Raw genomic sequence first — 18,278 nt, forward strand, 5'->3', positions numbered from 1 at the left:
ATAGCAAGTGTCCAGGGCAGAAATGAAGTTTGGCCTCTTCAAATCAGAGGCCACTGCGATTTTGTGCTGCGTGCCTGCTGAAACAAATGGTTTCAAATAGATCCAGAGTAATAGGCAGGGCTGGGATAATCAGGGCCTGACTGGGCAGGATGGATGGAATTTGGGTTCTCTTCTTATTACAATAGGAAGCTACAAGAGGGCTTAAGTAAAGTGAGGAGTCTACTTTGACTTACAGTTTTAAATGATTATTTTGGCTGTCATTGGGAGAACGCTTTTCAATGTTATAAAGATGGAAGAGGAGGACATTGTCATAGTAACTTTATCTTCAGTCTTTCTTAAATATCTTCCCTTTTCCCTGGATGTGACTTGCAGAGTAGTTTTTCCACTGACTAACAAAGAAGAGTTAGAAATGAAATTTTGTTTTGCAAAGATTATGTTTTAACCAGCAATATATTATTAATGTGGAAGTCAAAAGAGACAAATGTTCTAAAAATGTATAATGATCAGTTGTGTTAAATGCAGGATTCGTTAATTCATTTCACTCACTCCTCCACAAAATATTGGTCGAAAATTAATATATATCAGGCACAGTGCTAGTTTCAAGGATTACAGAGGTGGTAATAATAACAAGAGCTAAATAACAACATTAGCTAAAACATATAGGACATCTACTATGTATTACTGTCTGCACAACACTCTACATATATTAACTTATTTTTGCTCATAATGTCTCTATGAATTATACATTGTTATTTGCCTTTATTTATTTATTTATTTATTTATTTTTGTGACCTACTCTCGCTCCGTCATCCAGGCTGGAGGGCAGTGGCATGATCTCGGCTCACTGCAACCTCCACCTTGTGGGTTCAAGCGATTCTCCTGCCTCAGCTTCCCAAGTAGCTGGGATTACAGGCTCCTGCCACCACGCCTGGCTAATGTTTGTGGTATTTTTAGCAGAGACGGAGTTTCACCATGTTATCCAGGCTGGTCGCGAATTCCTGACCTCATATGATCCACCCATGTCTGCCTCCCAAAATGCTGGGATTACAGGCATGAGCCACCACACCTGGGCTGTTATTTACCATTTTACAAATGAGACAATCTACAACAGAAGGGTTAAGAAACTTCCCCATGACCATCAGCTAGTATATGGCGATATAAGGTATGGAAGTTACAGAATCTAGCTCCAGACCTTACACTTCTATCATCTACATCATAGGTCTTTAAAAAATAAAAATAAAACAAACATTGAAAAATAAAACAAATACCATCCTTATTTTTAGAACTTATCATTTGATCATTATGATAAATATTAAGCAAAATTATAAGGAAATATAATAAAAGTCAATGGTCACTCAAATTTTTTATCAAAAATTTGAATAAATTTTTAATAATCTGAAATACTGACATTCCTTTAATAATTTCAATGAGCTAAAAAGAAAAATAATATGAGGACATAGGAGTGACGAATTTGGCCATTTGTTTGAGAAATTGCTAATGAGAAGAAGAATATCAAAAAATAAGACAAGAATTAGAAACAATATTTTTTAAGAATGGAAGGCTCTGAACAAATTTGGAAATAGAGCAAAAGTGTCAGCTGGAAAATAAGAGTAAAAACTTAAAAATGGGAAGAAATAATGCATACACAAGTCCTTCCAGGTAGTGATGATCTAAACACAGGTAATGGAATTATATTCACAGCAGGAGACAAAATTGTATCAACAAAGATTTGAAGCAATAAGGAAGAGAGTAACCAGAAATAAAATTAAGAATAGAAGAACTAATTCACATTATATAGTCACATTAATAGAAATATCATATGGGACATTGGAACCATATATAAAATAACAAAGAACATTAAATGACAGAGAAGCAGCAGATAGGAATATCATTTATTCCTTGCTGAAACAAGACTGAAGGATAATATCAGAACTCTTTTGTAATTTGTCACTTTGCATAATATTCATACTTATGTTCACTATTTTGTGTGTTAAATATAAAACACACCATCACACAAGTTCAGGTATTTTGTTTTGAGATTATTGCCAAATTTAGAGCCGATCGAGTTGAGATGCCTGATAATCTCCATCAACATTAGAACCAAGTAGCCTAACTTAACAATGGTGTTTTAGAAAGAATTATTCTGGTATGAAAACACGTTCTCCAACTGCTTAGGATTTGGGTAACCTAATACATCTCATGTGGCTAGTACATGTAACACCTCACATCTGGATTTCTATAGCTTAAAGCCAACTCTGAAGTTGTGAATGAATGAATGTAGAATAATCAGAGAAGAGATGGAGAGACAGAAAGTGAGAATGCCACCAGAACGCCTCCATAAACCACTGTAATCGGTGAGATGTGCACCGCTGTGTCTTCGCGCTCACGACTCCACTGGGGTTGGGTATCACGCATCATCATCAAGAACAGGTGTTGGCATCGCTTACAGCTCATTCATCATTAGGCTGCAGCAGCGGTAACATATGCTGCGTTAGTGCTAATCGTGTTTGTTTTTACAATCAACGTTGATCTGCCCTTCATCATGCCGAAGAGATAAATGTTAGCTGAGGAGAAACAAACCTGGAGCATCGTATTATTTACTTACCCAGGTTCCCGTTCTCCCTTCCCCATCCCCCAGGAAAATTCTCATGCCTGGAACCTGTAAATGTTTAAAGATCTCAAATTCAAGATTTTGAGATGATTTAAAAGTATGCAGAAAGCTTGTGTTAAGAATTATATTTGACATAAACTTGTTAGAGAACTCCTAGTTAAACCCTTAAATTCTGATATTGATTTTATGTCATTGATTTAACTGCAGATCACTTAATCAATGGCATTCTATTTAACAGACTATTTAGAGATTAGGATTTAAAGACAATTAAATTTGAATTATAGACAGCCCATCTTGCTGTTCAATTGTTAAAGTATAAGATCAGAATAAAGTGTTTAGCATTTTAAAAAAACAAGGAAGCATGTAATCAGACCCATACAGCAACATTACACATATTCATTGATTAGGCTCTGTCTGATTTAATGAAAAGACTTAACCACAGAGCTCCTCTCTGCAGTATAGCTGTGGTTTTCATTAAGCATATCACTTAACTTCAGCTTAACAAATGAGAGTTTGTTAATTAATTAGTTCATTCAGGATCTCTAAATTGCAATTTGCATATCAACTGTTAGTTCTTAAAGAGATTTCTTAAAATGTTTACAGAAAGTTTCTTCTTAAATCTTGTACTCTTTATTTTGGCTTTTTTTTTTTTTGGCCAGGGGGTGGCAGGGACAGAGTTTCACTCTTTCACCCAGGCTGGAGGAGTGACCTCGGCTCACTGCAACCTCCGCCTCCCAGGTTCAAGCGATTCTCCAGCCTCAGCCTCCAGAGTAGCTGGGATTGCAGGTGCCCACCACCATGCCCAGCTAATTTTCATATTTTCAGTAGAGAAAGGGTTTTGCCATGTTGGCCAGGCTGCTCTCGAACTCCTGACCTCAGGTGATCCACCTGCCTTGGCCTCCCAAAGTGCTGGGATTACAGGCGTGAGCCACCGCACCCAGCCAGCATTTTTTTTTTTTAACGGAAGTTTTGCTGAGTAAAAGTACATTTCCACTCAAACTTTTTGCACATATGATAATTTCTGAATCAGGGAGTAAACAATTGAGGCTGTACAGCCAAGTAATTTTTACAGCTAGATAATTTTTTACTGTTTTTCCTACATTTTGTTTTGTTTCGGTGCATGTGTGTGCTATGACAAGAGTTACGTCTTTTTCCTTTTGCTTTTTGCTGGCTCTCTCTCTTTACGCTATTTTTTCTTTAGGGCTCTGGCTTGAATTCCACTCTTTGCAGCTTTGGCATTTGACTTTCAGGCCTCTGATTACAGCCAATTTAGTATCTTGTTATTCTTTCTGTCATTCCTGTGCACTGGTATTATTTGTTCTTGAGATAGAAAATTGTTTATCTAATGAGCTTTTAGTATCTTGAAATTTCCTTTCTCTGTTAAACTTTACCCAGCTGGTTCCTTCTTTTGTAGCTGAATTTATTATAATCCCTCCCCCCCCCCCTTTTTTTTTTTTTGAGATGGAGTCTCACTCTATTGCCCAGGTTGGAGTGCAGTCGCGCAATCTGCTCTCTGCCTCCTGGGTTCAAGTGATTCTCCTGCCTCAGCCTCCCTAGTACTTGGGATTACAGGCATATGCCACCATGCCCAGCTAATTTTGTATTTTCAGTAGAGACAAGGTTTCACCATGTTGCCCAAGCTGGTCTTGAATTCCTGACCTCAGGTGATCCACCCACCTCAGTCTCCCAAAGTGCTGGGATTACAGGCATGAGCCACCGCACCCAGTATAATCCTCTTTCTTAAACATAATTATTTTTATTTTATTTTGATTTTTCTATTTTATTTACTTTACTTTTTATGACCTTTAATATTGTAATTACATTCAACAAGACTTTATGCATTAACATTATTTTTCATTGTCAATCAAATATTAAATAACCATGTAAAGAGAGTTTTGTGTTAGGTTTTTGACCACTTATTATAGTCTTGAATTTTATGAGGTTCAACTGGCTGAGAGGCAGCCTGGAGTGGTGATTAAGACTTTGGAGTTAGATTATTCAGATTCAGACTCCGGCTCTTCCATTACTACCTATTTATCCTTGCACATATAACTTAATCTTGCTGTGTCTCAGCTTCCTCATCCACAGAATACCTAATATAGGGTTTCTGTTGAAGATAAAGTTAATTAATAAACAGTGCTTGAAATATTAGAAGTTCATTATTGAAAGTATTTACTTAGCTTTTAGTTTTCTGACTTATCATTATTATTGTCCTAGTTTTTCTAGGATGAAATGCATTTTTGTTACCTCCATGTTCACGTGCTTGTACAAACATACAAGCACATACGTATATGCTACTCACAGTGTCTTGAAGGTAACCATTTAGAAATACAAAATATTCTCTAAAATTACAAAGGAGTCTCTGTCCATAACCATATATTTCGCCTCAATTATGCCTGAATATCCTTTACTTGGAGTCCCAGGGATCTGCACTTTGCTGAATAGATAGTGGTGCTCTCAGGACAGATCACTTACACTAATAGGGATGAAAAACATGGGACAGTGGGTAGTAGACCGAATACATTGTGTCTCTGGCCCCTTAATAGTTTCTCACAGGACTCAGTAAAAAAATTCCAACATCCAGAAGAAGAAATTACCAATGACCAGCAACATGAATGGGAGGAGGTCAATGACGATGTATTGACAAGCACTTGTTCACTTGCAAACATCCCACACATTCAGGTGCCAAAAAATTTAGGATGAGTGAGTACATGGAACACTTATTCAACCAGTTTCTCTATGAAATTTTAAATTTTAGAATATTTTGGCACATAATTCTTTATACAAATGTCAAAATACCACTGTAATTGATAGTCACTCCCTGCAGTTCAACTATGCCCAAATTAAACCTGAATACTGCACTGTCTGTGCTTCATACTGTTCCTGGTTACCACCACAGGAAAATAAAGCTGTATTTAAATGTAATGAAAACGTTCTCTCCCACAGGTCTCTGAATTAGATCAGCCCCCCTGCTTTTAGCAATCTTAATACAAATCACATTATATGATAATAACCTCATCCCCTTTACTTAGAATGAATTATAAAAACAAGAATTAATAGCTAAAAATAATTTTAGCCCGGAGGTGAATTTCTTCTGTTATTTCGAAAATGCGTTTACCATTACAAGACTGTAATCTCCCTGAGAGCATGAAACCATGACTAGGTGGTCAGTCACTACAATCGAGAGAGATATCTATTCGGTAAGTATTTACTGTCTAGGCTAATGAGAAAACAAAAGCAATCAGTTTATCAGAAAGATATCAATGGTCACTAACCTCTTAGTAAGGATCAGATGTTGCCACAGTCCTGTCTATCTACTACTGGGCTCCACATTTTATTTTGGTATTTGCTTTTCTAGTTGGATTCAGTTTTACCTTCATGAACCCTACTTTATATTCTCATATCATTCTATTATTCATAAAACATGGAGATATCTGTATGAGGGATGGATTTGACTTACTACAATAAGCCTGTTATAGAAAATGTTCATTTGTGCATTTGAGATTTGTGAACACATTCGAGTTAATTGAATTTTTTTTTTCTAACCCTACAAAATATTGGGGAGCCTGATCATGGCTTTCATTTTAATGTGTTTGGCATGAAGTGATAGAATGTCCTGGTTCCTTTCTGAGAATCACCCAGTTTCATAGTAGGATAAAGGTCTGAGTAATCAGAGAGTGACATAACATCAAAGTAGGATTTGACAGAAATAGAGTCAACTGTCAGTTCAGGATTTTCCATTCAACTAAGTTGACATCACTGACATTAGCCTTTATGCATTGTATTATTGTGCAAAAAACGACTATAACTTCTCTCATTTTTATTCTATAATTTATTTTTATTGTATCTGAACATCATTTTTCCTCTTTGGGGAGTTTTATATTTAGAATTTGTATAATGCATTCTTGTGAGTTCCCTTTTGGCCTTCAGTCACTGCTTTATGAAAAGAGCCAATCATTCTGATGTAAGTAACAAGAAACAGAGAAAGAAATATTGACATAGTGTAAAAATCTATGCCATCTTTGAGTTTTACTGCAAATCTCTGCAAATGAGGCAGCACAGTTTGAACAGAGATGGAGGAGAAAGAGGATTTTGACTACTTTTCAAATTTATATTGTGCATTATACACGTTTATTGAAGCCATTAAAGGCTGTAATGTGTGGTGCTATTTCTCACCAAGGGAAAATTAACAAGATTAAAAAGAAGATTTAGCTTTGTTTAAAAAAGGAGGGTGATATTACTTTTTCTGAGAAATTTTCTAGTTTTTTACTATTATGAATTGTTTTTAACTATTATGAATTATACACAGCATGCATAAAGATGCTCTTAATACCAACTGACGAATGTCATGAACAATAACTTCTACCTGCCATATGAACACCAATTTGTTATGGAAGGCAAAGTAATATGTATAAAAGATTTAAAATGATGGTATGTCACGTATGAAATGAAAGACAGTTTTTGGTTTGGTGACAGGTTAACAAGTATAAAAAAATATTTGAGGAGCTATGTGAAGCCGAGGTGAGCAGATCACGAGGTCAGGAGTTTGAGACCAGCCTGTCCAACGTGGTGAAACCCCATCTCTGCTAAAAACAAACAACAACAACAACAAAAAAGTCAAAAAAACTTAGCCGGGCATGGTGGCAGCTGCCTGTAATCTCAGCTACTCAGGAGGCTGAGCCAGGAGAATCGCTTGAACCCGGGAGGTGGAAGTTGCAGTGGGCCGAGATCGTGCCACTGCAGTCCAGCCTGGGCAATAGAGTGAGACTCCGTCTCAAAAAAAAAAAAAAAAAAAAAAAAGATTGAGGAAAGGGGAAAAAAAACCAGACTGATTTAGAAGGAAAAATATTGAGATTTTAAAGATAGAGGGGCTAAGATATCAGGAGAACAAAAGCAAATTGGACGTGAGGTAAAGTTAATAGGTAAATATGCATATTTATATGTTTATATATAGCAAATAAACATATAAATATGATAAGATTGCTTTGGATAGCTAAGCGTCTGTGTTTTCATCCTTTTATCTGCAAAGATAAAAAATTGTTTCTTAATATGTGATTATTTACATATTAAATAGCAGAAAAAGAAATGTTGTGCCTTAAAAAAATTTTTTTTAGGTACATAGTCTTCTTAGCAAGTTAAAAACCTGACAAAATATCTTAGGAGAGAGAAATTCTTCCTTGTGAATACTCACACAGATTTGTATTGCTATTAAGTTGCTTGCATATGTTCTCATTTATCTTCAGCATGGGAAAATATTAACTTTATAAGTAGTTTGTGATTAATTACTTTTTTTCATTGTTTTTATCTCAATAAAAAGCAATATATTAAAGTAAATGTTAGTAACCAGTTAATCTGGGCACTCAAAGGAAGAGTGTAACAAATTGTAAAGATTAATGTATATGTTATATATTTAATATAATTCACATTTAATATATATATTTGTTAGTGTATATATGTGTGTGTATGTGTGTGTGTATATATATACACCTGTGTGTGTATGTTTGTGTGTGTGTGCATATATATACATACATATTGTACCATGGACCTCCATTTATTTATGTTGTGTGCGTGTATATAGTGGATACCACATACTCATTCCCAGGAAGAAGGAGGAGGAGAAAGAGAAGGAAGGAAATTTTCAAATGACGGTTTCTGTCAGGACCCATTTTCCTATTACATGTTCAGAATACTTGGACGTCTTTATAAAGTCAAGTTGAAATCTCTACTATTTTGATCTGTATTCTCTTAAATATTAAAGGTTACTAACTAGAGAGATTCCATGTTGACTGGCAAACAAAGCATACCATTTTAAGAATGACTCTTGATAAAATACGTGTCTAAGAATTAAAAGTGTCTTTTAACAGATACGCAAAATAGAGAGATGTAGAATAATTAATATTAAAAGACAGATAAGTTTAATGTTTCAAACTTTTAACTACAAAATTCTTTGTTTTCCTAAGTATTAGCAAAAATGTTAAATATTAAAATAAATCTTGAAAATTTCACCCTACATTTAGATAACAGTTCAAAAGTCATATTGCTAATTTACCTCTCAATTCTACTATTCTTACAGCTTAAAATATTTTATAGTAAATCACAGATTTTACTTTGTCCTTCTGTCTTATTAGATTACAACACCTGATGTCTCTGAAACTAAATATCACAATTTATTTGATGCTGCTGTTCATCTCTTTTCTCAAAGCATTTGTTTGAATAGGATAGCACAACCAAATTGAAATTAATCTCAAGAAAAAACATTAAAAGCAAAAACCAGAGTAGAGCCAAAAATAACGTAAGCTGGTCCTCCTGCATTCAATCTTTCTTAAGTGTTCTGCCAGTGCACTCTCAATGTGTATATTCAATTACTACCAAGGGGCTGTAAATTATGTGACACATTTTGAGTGGTCTAATGTCCACTAGGGAAATGAGAGAGATGCTGCAATGATTTCCATTTGCTCACTGACTTTGAACTCAAACTACCAATGGATCTCACTTGACTGAATTTTCTGCTTGAAAGATTTGAATTTGTATGCCTTGAATAAAAAAAAAGCTTATCTATAAGTACATAAGATTTCTTCAAATGGCTTTTCAGTTTTGTGTTTGAGAGTTTCACTAAATTCCTAATGCTTAGAAAGGACCAGTTAATGGCATCATACCTTTTGTATTTCTCTGTATGAAGCTTGCAAAGACTTCTACAGCCGTCTCTCTGCAGAAGAGTACACTCAGGGCTTTTGGGAATTGTATCCTGGACAGCCTTGAAGTGAAGGGAGGTAAAGAAGAAGCTGCCAGTCAGGCCCAAGGGTTTTGTTCATCACAAGGATAATGTAAAAGGCAACCATCAGCCTTACTGATGAGGCTCCTTGATTCATCTCTTAGAAGGCTATTAGGACCCATCTGTTTGACTGCCCCTTCCATCCAGAGACCACAGGGAACAGTTCTGCAGTTACTAGTTGTACAAAACATTACTTTGATTCTGAATTTGACAATCCATGAGTCACAGACCCAACACATTTGGGACATAGAAGCTTTGAGTCTCAAGATTTAACACAGACTTTGAATTATATTTTATTTGCATCTTGAGTATCTTCTTGGGTTAATGTGAGCGCTTTTGTGGAAGGTATTATAAATTCTTTGTTATATATGCCAGTAGTGTTTTTTAACAAAATGAAAATCACTATTTCCAAAAATAATTATGAAAGAGCTAAAATGGGGCTCAGTCAATGACTATAAAGTGCAACACTATTATTTTACAACTGAGGGCATTCAGCAGAGTCTTGATTTGCTCAAAGTTGTGCTATGTTATGTCAGGTTTCAATGTCAGATTTACTTTGATGACTTAGTAACAAGTCATTCCTGCCTTCCTATCTATGAACCTTCTTATCATCAGCTCTAACAGTTGTAAAGAATACCTCAATAGTTTAACATTCCTTTTCTTGGAACTCTATTAAACTATTCCTACTTGAAATCAAGGTGTAATTTGAATGAATTTGAATTTATTTTCAAATTATTTATCAAAAACAAGCAGAATGATCAGGATTAAGGGTTCAACTAAGTTTAATCAATCCAGATAAGAATTGTATAATTTTTTGTCGAAGATGCAGCAAAGGCTAATTTTATTAATTAAATTAGGATAGGTTGTAATGTGTAAAGTAGTGATGGTTTATATTCAACACACAATATTACAATCATTATTGTTAATGACAAAATTCTCCTTTAATCTAAACAGAGCACATGAATAAAGGACGGTCATTCATCCCGCAATCAGTCTTTCTAGTCATTTGTAAATAGAACACAGTACCCCAATTTCCTTTAGATACTTCAATTCAGAAAGTAACAGGCCCATGGTAAAATTATGCTACTATATTAATATATTTTTATATGTTAATTCATCTATGAAATAAAATAGGTCCTTTATTTTTCTGATATTATAAGACAGAACAAGTCCTACATTTTAGCCCATTGTCCAGATGATAATGATCCAACTCTTTTGACAGTAAGGTAAAAGCAAAACTCTTATATACACAATATTTTTTTGAAAATATGAAATTCTCACTTAAGAAAAGGCAGTTTATAAACGTATGCATGTGTGTGTGTGCACATCTTTACATATCTAAACTTTCCTATTTTCAGTTTCTATTAAAACGATAACTATATATAACACATGGGTTAAAAATGAGATATTATAACACCCTTCCTCTATAAAACTCACTTTAATAACAATACACCATGAATTGTTGTAATTTTTATAGAATTAAGAGTATGAAAGACAAGTTATAAGTCCCACTGGTGTTCTCATGAACTATATATCAGATTTTTGTACTTATATATTAAATAGTCATTTCAAATGTTTTGAAGAAATATTTTGTTGGGTTTTCTACAAAATTAAACATTTGAAAAAATCTTTTAAGACCTAGAAACAGTGAATATCATTTTTTTATTTAATATTTTTATCAATACATAATAATTATATATATTTATGGGCTACATGTGATTTTTTATTATTGCATTTTATTTTTAAAAATAACATATAATTGTACATATTTATGAAGTACATAGTGTTGTGTACGTACATATAGTGCATAGTAATCAGAACAGGGTAATTAGCATATCCAGCATCTCAAACATTTATCATTTTGTTGGGAACATTCCTCTTTTTTGCTATTTAAAATTACATAATATATTGTTGATAACAATAGTCATCTTATTGTGGTATAGAACCCTAGGACTTATTCCTGTTGTCTAGTTGTAATTTTATAGTTTTTAAAATTTTTCTATCATTCCCTTTCTCCTAACTTTCCCAGTCCATAATATCCTGTGTTCTATTTTTTACTTCCTTCTAAACCTGGATATTTCATCACACTACCTGACTTCAAAATGCTCTACAAAGTTATAGTCTTTAAAATTTTTCTATCATTCCCTTTCTCCTAACCTTCCCAGTCCATAATATCCTGTGTTCTACTTTTTACTTCCTTCTAAACCTGGATATTTCATCACACTACCTGACTTCAAAATGCACTACAAAGTTACAGTAACCAAAACAGTATGGTACTGGCATAAAAATAGACACATACAACAATGGAACAAAACAGAAAACCCAGAAATAAATCCATACATTTACAGCCAACTGATTTTATACAATGGCACCAAAAACACACATCAGGGAAAGGACAGTCTCTTCAATAAATGGCTCTGGGAAACTAAATATCCACATGCAGACAGTGGGGTGAAACTAGACCTCATCTTTCACCATTTAGAAAAATCAAATGAAAATGGATTCAAAACAACTGTAAGATCCCAACTATTAAACTACCAGTGAAAACTACGGAAAAGCTCCATGACATTGGTCTGGACAAGAATTTTTTGAATAGACCTCAAAGGCACGGGCAATAAAAGCACAAATAGACAAACTCTATTACATCAAACTAAAAACTTATGCACAGCTAAGGAAGCAATAGAGTGAAGAAACAACTTACAGAATGGGAGAAAGTATTTGCAAACTGTGTATTTGGCAAGGGCTAATTTCCAAAATATGAGCAACTCAACAGCAAAAAAAAGAAAAGAAAAAAAAAAAAAAAGCAACAACAACAAAAAACCCTATTAAAAATAGGCAAAAGACCTGACTAGACATTTCCCAAAAGAAGACATACAATCAGCATATATATATATATATACCTCAACATCACTAATCATCAGGAAAATGCAAATCAAAACCACAGTAAGGTATTCACCTCAACCCACTTAGAATGGCTATAATCAACAAGACAAAAATTAACAAATTTGGTAAGAATGTGGAGAAGGGAAAACTGTTATACACTGTTGGTAAGAATGTAACTGAGTACAGCCACTGTGGACAACAATATGGAGATTTCTCAAAAACTTAAAAAGAAAACTATCATATGATTCAGCAATATCATTACTGGGTATGTATATTCAAAGGAAAGGAAATCAATATGTCAAAGAGATTCTGCACTTCCATTTTTGTTGCAGCACTATTCACAAAAGCCAAGATGTGAAATCAACCTAAGTGACCAATTATGAATGAATGGATAAAGAAAAAAATATGTAAATATACATAATGCAATACTATTCATCCATAAAGCAGAATAAAAACCTGTCATTTGTTGCAACGTGGATGAATCTGGAGGACATTACATTAAATGAAATTACACAGGTACAGAAAGACAAGCACCACAAATGAAATTACACAGGTGCAGAAAGACAAGCACCACATGACCTTGCTCATATGAGGAATCTAAAATAGTCGATCTCATAAAAGCAGAAAATGGCATAATGGTTACCAGAGGCTGGGGAGGGGAAAGCATGGGAGATAGGAAGAGATTGGTCAAAGGGTACAAAGTTACAGTTAGGAACAATAATTTCTGGTGTTCTATCACACAGTTGAGTGACTATAGCTAGTAGTAATGTATATTTCAAGAAAGGATTTTAATGTTATCACTATAAAGAAACAATAAATGTTTAAAGTAATGGATATGCTAATTTCTTTGATTTGATCCTTATACAATGTATACATTCACTGAAATATCACACTGTACCCCATAAATATGTACAATTATTATGTGAAAATTCTAAATAAAATAAAAATGTAAAAAACTGGATATTTCACATATTCACAAATTTGTTCATAAATTAATATCAAATTTAGTCCAATAAACATATATTTGGATTCTAAATATACTGGCTTTCTAAATATATTATTTTGGAGTTGGGTCTATTTCTTAGTCTATATGAAGTTTAGATTAGAAAGTATAATAAGCTGGGAAAAATCGTTTAAAATTAGCAATCTAAACTAACGGCTTCACATTTTACAGAACCTACAAACATGTATGGTAAAATGAGTCTTCCAAACATGAACACTTTATAAAATGGTGGCAGAGATCATTTGAAATGATCAAATATATTTAGCACTTTGACATAAAATATATCACAATAACATGCTCTGCAATATTAAACACTTCATTAAATGATTGAATTCTGGGTTTCTTCCAGTGTTCTAATTGGCACTGTTCCTGTTTTCTTCATTTATTTCAGCCACTTCATGGTTCTTGCCAAAAATCCCTAAATTCAAGTGTCTGAGACTTAGAATCAATCTAGATTTGAACAAATGTGTTACCACCTTTAATTTATGGTGTTAATTGGGTTATTAATTTCCTAAATCTACTTTTGTAGATAAAGATTTGCTAACATACAGCCATGTAAGAAAACCTAGAAGGGAAGGCTATGTCTGAGGCTTATTTCCAGCTTTCAAAAATAAAAAAAAGAAGAAGAAGAAGAAGGAAAATGAATAGCAATGCCATTTTCCTCAAGGTTACTCATTTATGCAAACATTATAAATCCTGTTTAAAACAAATAAAGAAACATATATGTTCATCATCCTGTTGGAAGTGGAGACTCTGATTATATTACCTGATCTTATAGAAAGGTGGGGAACTACTCTTTTAACAAGCTCAATAGAGAAAGGAAGAGAATGATGAGCTCAATAGAAAAAAGGAAGAAAATGATAATCTGGAACATTTCCTTTATTTAGAAAACCTCTGACATCTTAAATCATAAAGATGTTCTTCCAAGACTCCCTGGGATCTATACCCTACCATTAGTGTCAGCTGCATAGAAGAACGGCACATTTTTTATTGTGATGTGGTGTGACTTTGCAAGATTTCCCCCTTCTAATACTCATCACCTATATGTGCTTACACACACACACACACACACACACGCACACACAAACACAAACACACACACAAACACAAACACACACACAAACACACACACACACACAAACACAAACACATACACACAAACACACACACAAACACACACACACAAACACAAACACATACACACAAACACACACAAACACACACACACAAACACATACACACAAACACACACAAATACACACACAAACACACACACACAAACACACACACACGAGGCTGAGGAGTCAAAGGACTATCTCCTGCTTCCTTAAAATTTGAGGTTCTACAACAGATTGTGTGCACTTTAGTGAGTTAACTACTAACATGACTCTTAGTGGGGATTACCTTTACATGACACTGTGAGAAATGAAGGAGCACTGATTCTTTTTTTTTTTTTTTGAGATGGAGTCTCGCTCTGTCACCCAGGCTGGAGCGCAGTGGCACAATCTCGACTCACTGCAGGCTCCGCCTCCTGGGTTCACGCCATTCTCCTGCCTCAGCCTCCCCAGTAGCTGGGACTACAGGTGCCTGCTACCACGCTTAGCTAATTTTTTTGTATTTTCAGTTGAGACAGGGGTTTCATCGTGTTAGCCAGGATGGTCTCGATCTCCTGACCTCGTCATCCTCCCGCCTTGGCCTCCCAAGGAATCCGCCTTCTAAATAAAAGGTAGTAATCTTTTTTATTATTATTATAACTCAAATCCTTCACTCAATCAACCTATGACTATCACATTCTTCTACAATCAAAAGTGTGTAATCTTCACCTCCAACTGACATCTATTAGTAAGTATATTGATCAAATGAAATCAAAATTTAATGTTTAATTCATATTTCATAAATGGATAAACATAGCACAGTAAAATATCATTGAAATAGAAAAATATAGGAATGAGAGGAATATGGTGCCCTGGGAGCTAAAAACCTAATGTCCAAAACTAACTAGAGCCAGTGTCTTTTGAAATACCAGTGTTATAATAACCTACAAGATCAGGAAGTTTTTACAGAAGAATGTTGGATTTATAGAAATTCATTCTCTCCTCATGTATGCAGACTTCTGTTGAATGCATATGGAGGGTCAGGCATGAAACTAGCATAAGTTCATTTACAGATATAATAAAATGGTATGAAACAGGCTGGGATTGGTGGCTCAAACCTGTATGTAATCCCTCAGCACTTTGGGAGGCCAAGACGGGTGGATCACCTGAGGTCAGGAGTTCTGGACCAGCACAGCCAATGTGGCGAAACCCTGTCTCTACTAAAAACACAAAAATTAGCCAGGTGTGATGGTGTGAGTCTGTAATCTCAGCTACTCGGAAGGCTGAGACCAGAGACTCACTTGAACCCGCGAGGTGGAATCTGCAATGAGCCAAGATCATACCACTGCACTCCAGCCTGGGCAGCAGAGCAAGACACCATCTCAAAAAAAAAAAAAAAAAATGGTATGAAACATTTTAATATTACTTAAGAGTAGAGCCCAACTGAAAGTTGAGTAGTATTCAAATTTAATATTTGGTGAAGAAGATTATTAAAATACATCAGGAAATAGACATGTGTGAAATACTTTAAGACATTGCCGTCTGTAGTGGAAAGTTATATTACACTTTATGTACTTGTAAACAAAATGACTCTGGTGCCCTTGAAATACACATATAAATACACATCCCCAATGGGTTCCACATGTTGCTCAACACTAATTACATACATTGTTTTATTTACACAAACTAAATAAGAAGTCTCATTAGCTTTAGATTAAATCCGTGAACCAGTCTTTGTCTTCATTCCTTTTCTCAACTATGTAAGACTACTGTCCTTCAACGACATTCAATTCACTCATTAAAAAAAACTCTTTAAAAGAAGGTACTACTATATTACTTTCCATCTCAGAACTAAGAGTGCTCTCGAAAGTCAGTCAATTGGGGTATGATCATGATTAACTCTCAAGCCAAGTGGTAGTTTCCAAAAAGCAGAGAGTTATACCACAGAATTAAAAACAAAAATAAAAATTTGAGCTTTCACTCAATGTAAATGAAATTTAAATTTAGATTGAATATTACCCTAGAATTATCAAATATGACTTTCAAATGAATGGTCACATTTCTTAGGCAACTCCCTAAGGACTGACTTTGCTGACAGTTACAGCTGATGCCATCTATTACTTTTTAAACACACTTTTGGAAATCTTGGTTTATAAGTATTTAAAATAACCTGTCAAACTTGGTTATTTTATTTTATTAGTTATGCATCTTCTGAATAGTTATTTGAATTTAATGACTTAATAGGTATATGTATTAGATTCTCAAGTAATATAAAATAAGTTAAGCTATTAAAACTAAACACACAATGAAAATTTAAATTCTCTGAATGTTAATTAAAAACATTAACAATTTCTTTGTAGACAATTGCAAACATTTTGGGGTTCTTACATAAACAGATACAATATATTTTTTCCTCTGGCACATTTCACTGTATATATTACCATCCGTCTTGTTATGAGGAGAAACAGTCACATAGGCATATACTGAAATATATATACATTCACAAATGTGCATGTGTATATTTCCACTATACACACACCTACATATATATTTATTAGATACAGAAGACCTGGGTTCTCATTTCATCTTGGAACTCTGTACCTTCAATGGGACCAAAACACTTGGAGCCTCAGTTTTTTAAGGTATATACATGGGGTTCCCATATCCTGCCCACTTCACATGGCTTTTATGAGCATCTAATGAAGAACTGTATTTGAAAGCACTTGATAAATTAGGTCACAACTACAAACTAACTAAATAATATGAGGCTTATATGCTACTCCTGATATGTTATGTTCAACATATAGCACCTAATAATAAAAAGGAGAAATTCATGAAGCACTCTTAACTATACACACACAAATGTAGATTAAATTTAAGGATCAAAACGCCATGAAGCTAAAGATTCTCTCCACCACACTGTGCTTTTTGTTTGAGAACTGCAATAGCAAAATAGCTACTCACTTTATCAGTGGTATTTTCAGGAGAGAAAGGGTTACTATAGAGATGAGGGTTAGGGTGGAAGTGGGGAAGAAGGTTGGGCATGTGAGTTGGGAAGGTCTTTATCCACACACTTTCACCTGGGCTGACGGATATCACAAATAGGAATGTGGTGGACATTGGACAGACAGGAAAGCAAAACTAAAATAAATAAATGTTGAAAATTATATCATTAGATTTTATATACACCTTAAAATGAAAACAGATGGTACAGGGGACAAGGTAACCTTGAATGACCTAAATTATATCATTCTAATAAATCTTACAATTGTTTTTAATAGCTGCTTCACATTAATATTTAACTATAAATCCATGTCAGATTATGGGACTCTATAATGATGGCACAAAATCTAAACTTGTTTTCTCCAACTGTCTACTTGCTGAGACAGCAATATTATATACAAGAAATATTTTTATGAATGCGTGTATTTACTATTTCTTGAGTCTAACTATGGTAATTATTAATAGCTTCAGTTTATAGCTTTCAATGCTCTAATAAGCTGACAAAATACAAATATATCTCTAGCTGGGACTTCTCTCCTAAATTCCACACTCCAAGTAAATGCCTACTAAAAATTGCCACATACCCTAACACGTCCAGATATGGCTTGTGATTCTCCACAAGCCCTTAAGCCTACATTACTGCATTCATCCTTGTATTAGTCTCTTTTCATATTGCTGATAAAGACCGGAGATGGGGAAGAAAAAGAGGTTTAACTAGACTTACAGTTCCACATGGCAGGGGAGGCCTCACAATCATGGCAGACAGCAAAGGGCACTTCTTACATGGCAGCAGCAAGAGAAAAATGACGAAGAAGCAAAAGCAGCAACCTCTGATAAACCTATCAGATCTGGTGAGACTTATTCACTATCAGCAGAATAGCACAGGAAAGACTGGCCCTCATGATTCAATTA

The sequence above is a fragment of the Macaca fascicularis genome, chromosome 3, assembly GCF_037993035.2.
Source record: "Macaca fascicularis isolate 582-1 chromosome 3, T2T-MFA8v1.1".
In the NCBI taxonomy this organism is placed as follows: domain Eukaryota; kingdom Metazoa; phylum Chordata; class Mammalia; order Primates; family Cercopithecidae; genus Macaca; species Macaca fascicularis.